This window comes from Martes martes (assembly GCF_963455335.1).
Source record: "Martes martes genome assembly, chromosome: 7".
Lineage (NCBI taxonomy): Eukaryota > Metazoa > Chordata > Mammalia > Carnivora > Mustelidae > Martes > Martes martes.
Genome location: NC_137894.1, coordinates 18,281,249 through 18,287,248, shown reverse-complemented (window position 1 = coordinate 18,287,248; position 6,000 = coordinate 18,281,249).

Genomic DNA, 6,000 nt, shown 5'->3' with positions numbered 1-6,000 from the left:
CATATTCTTTAGAGAAAAAAATATGAAGGGGCACCGGATGGCACAGTCAGTTAGGTGTCCAGCTTTTGATTTCAGCTCAGGTCACAGTCTTGGGGTCATTGGATCGAGCCCCGTGTCAGCCTCTGTGCTGGGTGTGGAGCTTGCTTGGGATTCTCTCTCTCCCTCTGTCCCTCCCTGCTCACATGATCTCTATCTCTCTCTAAAAATAAAATTTTAAAAATGATAAAATAAAAATAACAATAAAGTAAAATAACAAATCTTATAAAAAGAAAAAGGAAAAAAACCTTTGAGGAAATGGAAGAGTTGTGTCCAAGGGTACACGGATTTGAATGTTTAAAGGCTACCGTCAAGTTGTTCTCCAAGGCGGCTGTTCTTACATACTTTTCTGTCGACAGTATCCAAAGGGTAAGGTTTCCTCACAGCCTCACTGATATTTAATATTATTCATCTTTTAAAAACTTGACAATCAATTGGGGGGAAATATGGCGGGTAACGAGATTTCTAAGGTCTTGTCGTTAGATGTCTCTTGGGTCCCTGTGGTCAGCCCTCGGCAAGGACAGGAAACAGCACCCCTTCCCCTCTGCTTGGCTGCCCCGTCTTCCCTTACTCAGCCCTGCAGATGGGTGTCCAGGAGCTGCCCTGTGATCCTCCTTCAGACCTGAGGTGTCTCAGGGTCATTTGGAGAAGGAGGGCAGGGCAGCCCTGTGAGAAGGAATAGGGGCTCGGAGCGATGGCTGGGAGTCAAGAGAAGGTGGTCAGCCCTGGACAGTCTGGCTGGCTTCCAGGTTTGTCCCAGCAAAATGCTCAGGATGTAATGAGTAGAAGGAACCTCCAGCCGGGCGATGCTGACTTGATTTCTTTTGAAACGAGGGAAGCTGGAATTCTGCCACTAATGATCTCCATGACTCACAAAGAAATCTGGAGTCATGTCCCACGCAGCTGGATTAGCGCTGCTCTTTGGTCTGATGTGACAATTAATCGAATGTGTGTGACAACATGAAATCATGACAAATGGCCCTTCCACTTGGAGATTTCTTACTGTCCAGAGAAGAGAAAATATGGCAACTGCATCAGATCACGAGCAAAGAACTCCATCTTTTAACTTCCTTCGTGCATAAAAGTTGCTGGTGGGAATGAAAGGGACAAATACCCAGAGGAAACTTTGGTCTCGGGCAGGAGCTGCGCACGGGTGTCTGGGAATCTGCAAGGGTTTCTGTTGGAATGTGTCTGCGCTCTGCCTGGATCAGCCCCTTTCGGGCCGTCTGCCGTGGGACTGGGTCCTGGAGCAGAATTTTAAAAAGTTGATTTGGTTCGGGCTTTTAAAAAAATTAAAACAAAACAAATACCCGCCCCCACTGGGCCAGGACAACAACTCTTTCCCAGGCTGGGGAACAAGCAAGCCCCTCGGCCAGGTTGCCCCTGGTGACGACACATTTTGGGTTGGCTGCTCCTCTGGGCCTTTGTTTCTCTTTTGCGCAATGCGGTGGGAGAAGGTCAAGGCCGTTTCCTGCCGCACATTGTGAGAAGTCAAACCCACACCTTGGAGCCTCTCACCTACCCCCGGCTCCCTGGTGGGCAACAGAGCAGGAAGAATAAAGGCATCTGTGTTGCTGGTTTCCCAGAGGCCTGGGGGGAGCAGATCATCTGTGGCTAACAAAGGCGGCCATCTTGGGGCCCTGAGGGCTGTGGACCCCTCGGGTCCCTGGGACTGGGAGCCCTTGTCCACGAGACCCAGCCCCTTGCCCAGCCCCACCTATGCAGCCCCGGGGACTTGACATCTTTTTTCCCCGTTCCTGGAAACCTCCATTCATCTGTCCTCTCCCGAGCAGTGAGAGTAGTTGAGGGAGAGGAGGGCGCGGAGCCCAGGCCTACAGCAAGGGGCAGGGGGAAAGCCTATTCCCTCTCTAAGTTCACCAGTCGGTGGTGACAGGGGTTTGCTCTCCACTTGTGAGGACCCAGGTGCTGCATTCATCTGTCAGGCTCAGAAACACTGAGCACAGCCCGGCAGATCCAGCCCTGGAGCTCCGCCAGCGTCAATGGTCACTTCTCGGCTACCAATGCCTTCTTCGGGCCTGCAGGACACAGGCCAGCTCTGCTTGATGGGACCTGCTGACTCCGGTTCCTTGGGCCTGGGACCTCGGGGGCTTGTGGTTAAGCTGTGTCATAGGAGGCAGCTCCCATGGCCCAGAACCCAGGTCATTAGCTGCTAGAGAGGGCGAGGGGCAACTCTCCAAGGGACCTGTGGCCTCTTGCGCCCTGGCGACATTCACCAAAGGGAAAAAGGACAGGAGGGTGGATTGGCCCAGCTTTCAGAATGCCCTCCTTGGCCACCTGTTCCAGGTTCTGTCAGAAAATAACCAGCTACACCAATGCTCACGGTTCTGTGGGTCTGGAATTTGGACAGGGCACAGGAGGCTGGCTTGCCTCTACCCTGTGATGTCTGAGGCCTCAGGCGACAGCTACGCATGACGAAACAGTGGGCAATCATCTGCAGGCACCTTCCCTCTTGTTTCCCCCACAGGATGCTGACTGCTGGCGGGGCCTGGAGGTCAGGGCAGCTCTGTGTGTTGTCACCACGTAGCTTGAACTTCCTCACAACATGGCGGCCTTGTCATAGCCACACTTCTCACATGGTGGCTCCGGGCCCAGAGGCGAGCACCCGGCTTCACTGCCTCTTCTGCCTGAGTTTTGGCAGTCTCCTGGCATCATGTCCACTGGATTCTTTCACAGGAGGGATGTCAAGGCTCGTGGTATGGGAGGCGGTCGTGGCCATCTTTGGAAAGCTCTCATTGGTTTTCCTCTCACTCTGCCCCAGCCATGGTCCAGCTGCACAGGCGGCCTTGAGCAGGCCTCTCCCATGCCTTCTTCCCTTCCTGACCAGCGATCGGGCAGGTCCTTCACAGGCCCAATAGTGAGCCGGGCCTCACAGGACGGGGGAGGTCCCTGCATCTCTGCCATTCTCACCGAGGCTGCGCTCAAGGGGCACATTCAGGATTCACGGGAGCTCAGAGGGCCACTTGGTTTCTCGAAGGATCCCAGGTGGCCTGGCCTTGCCTGCCTGCCTCAGTATCTGTGGCCGTTCATGTGGCTTTGGGTCCTGTGTTTCTTGGCTATTAACCTGAGGCTCTGGAATGAGGGAAGCCAGGCAAAGCCTCACTTTGGGGGCCCAGGAGCCCCCTCAGTGGTCCAGAGGTTCCTCTGTGGATGGAAGCCCCCTCCGTAGCTGTGGTTCAGGGGCGTTGGGACAGAGCCCTTGACATGCCCTTTCCTATTTGTGTAGAGGTCGTTTCTGTGGAATGCCGTGTCCGTGGGGCTGAGACCGAGTGAGCTGCCAACGCGCTTCCTGTGGCCGTTGGGGCAGAAGCTGCAGACCGGGAAAGGAGAGTGAGTCCCAGCTGTGAGAATTGTGGCATCTTTGTAGTTCCAGAAGCTACTTTTTCCAGAGACTTTCACAGGAATAGTTTTCTCTGGATTTTCCAGACCACCCCCCCCACTCTCTATCTGTTGCCCATGTGCTGCTCACCCTCTGCCCCGAGCAATCCCCAGAGTAGACATGGGGTCTGACTCAGGCCTGCACCTGGCCGTGGGCAACATGCCAGGGATGGAAGCCTGTGTGTCTGTGCACACACACACACACACACACACACACACACAAATGTACATATCTACCACCTAGATGGTGACACATACTTCATGCCACACACCACACACACCCACACCACAGGTATACCATACACAACCACCACACACGCACACTTGCACACACCACATTCCACACACACGCACACTACGCACTCCTCACACATCATATACCATACCCCCCCAAATACCACACACCACACACCACGGGCCACATACACACGTACACTTCCACACTCACATCACACACACACACACACGCACCCCTTTATCATATATACACCCATACCATACCCCCCAGATAGACACACATCCACAAACCAGACCCATACCTGCACACAGACACCAGACACAGCACACACACATTCACCTACATGTGCCACACATGCACACTTACAGACCTCACACGTACGCTAGACAAACCTATGTACATACAAGGACATACACCATACAAGGACACACACTATACACCACACGCACACCCACACCCTTCACACGCACACATGCACACACACACCACTACATATAACACACGCCACACCTCACACATGCACACACCGTACCCATGCGTGCACAGACCACATGTGCACATGTACACACACCACACCACACACATGCACACACATTCACACATGTACACACTGTACCCATGTGTGCAGACACATACCACACATGCACACACACGCCACACCACACACATGGACACACCCACATGCACACACCGTACCCATGTGTGCAGACACATATCACACGTGCACATGTACACGCATACCACACCATACACACCACGCACGTATGCACACACACACGTACACCAGACACTCCCTCACATGGGGACTCACACTACACACCACACACACACCACACCCTCTGCACATATGCCCATGCACCCCACATACACAGAGAAAAGACTCCACACAAGCCTGCGGCATATGCAGAAAAGCCAAGTTACATTCTTAAAAATTTCTATTACACGGAGAACGCAAGCTGTCGGTCAGAAAGTTCCAAGGAGTCCGGAGGAGAAGACAGGCGCCGCCTCTCCCGCAGCGGGCCCGCCAGGACCCCAGGCCCTCCAGGCCTCCTCCGGGCCTCTGCTCACCCCCGCAGCTCGGGCGGCTCTATTTACATAGGTCCACACGCAGCCACAGGGTTCCTTCTTCCCCAGATGGGCTCATACTTGGGAATACTTGGTAAAGTAAACTCATCAAGCCCACAAACTCTCCTCAGAGGGCCAGGAGCCCGGAGACATCCATTTCTCCGCAGGCCCCATCGAGGCGGGGAGGGCAAGGGCCGGGCCTCTGGGCGCAGGGCGCCCCCTGGCTGCGGGTGGGGGAACCACCACGGGGAGTCTCGAACTTGCCGGGGGAGCTGGTGGCTGTGAGGAATGGGGGTGGAGAGGCGGCCTCCCCTTCCTTCCTGCCCTGGGCTCCAGGGAGGGAGAAGGGCTCTTCTGTTTTGGGAAACAGCATATCCTTTGGCTGAGCACCCAGCAGCTGGCCACCATGGCCTGCCGTGTCGCCTCTGTGCTGTGTGAGAGGCGGGTCTCCACCTCTGGCCTTGCCTATGGTGTTACAGGCACCATCTAGAAGCTTCTCGTAACTGGGGCCGACTGGTTTTCTGAGAGGGCCCCATAACTGTGGCACACTTGCTGGGGTGCAGAGAAAGCGTCTGCCACCCTCTCCACTGCCTGGCTCAGGGTCCACCTGCCTGTCACCCATTAACTTGTAGGTCCTCTGGGAGGATTGGGGGTCCTGGTCCTGAAGGGAATATTCAGGAAGGTCGGCCTACGAACATACCCTCGCAACCTGTTGTGCCAGGCCTGTGTGAGCCCCCCAAACCCAGCCACTGCTCCGGGGACACATACACACTCACCCCACTGGGCACCACGCTGCTGGGTCAGAGACACTCACTCTGACTCTATCGAAGGCCTGTCATGGTCCCCAAGTGGCCCTTGCATTCCGTGAATGAGGAAACAGGAGTCACAGCGCCGAGACACTCTCCTGGGCCTTTCAGGGCTGTGGGCAAGGGCAGTACTTGAACCTGGGTCTCCAAACCCCTCACTCGCCACCTCTTTGAGGAACAGCTACTCCTTTAGACCTCAGCAACCCTGAAAGGGAAGGTTGGGGTGAAAGTTCGGTCCTTTGGCTTTGGGGGTTTAGAAAGGCTGACTACAGGACCTGTCAGAGACCTCGGGCCACCCCTTCCCCGGGCTTTCCTGTTCCGAGGACCGCCCTGCCCCCATGCTGGGGCTGAGTGCTGTACTGAGCGCTCACTACGGGCTCTGGGTCACCGCCCAGGAGGTGGGTGGGACAGGAGCTGGAGGTCCCAGGAGCAGGGGGCCGCTGTGGCGAGGCCAGGCGG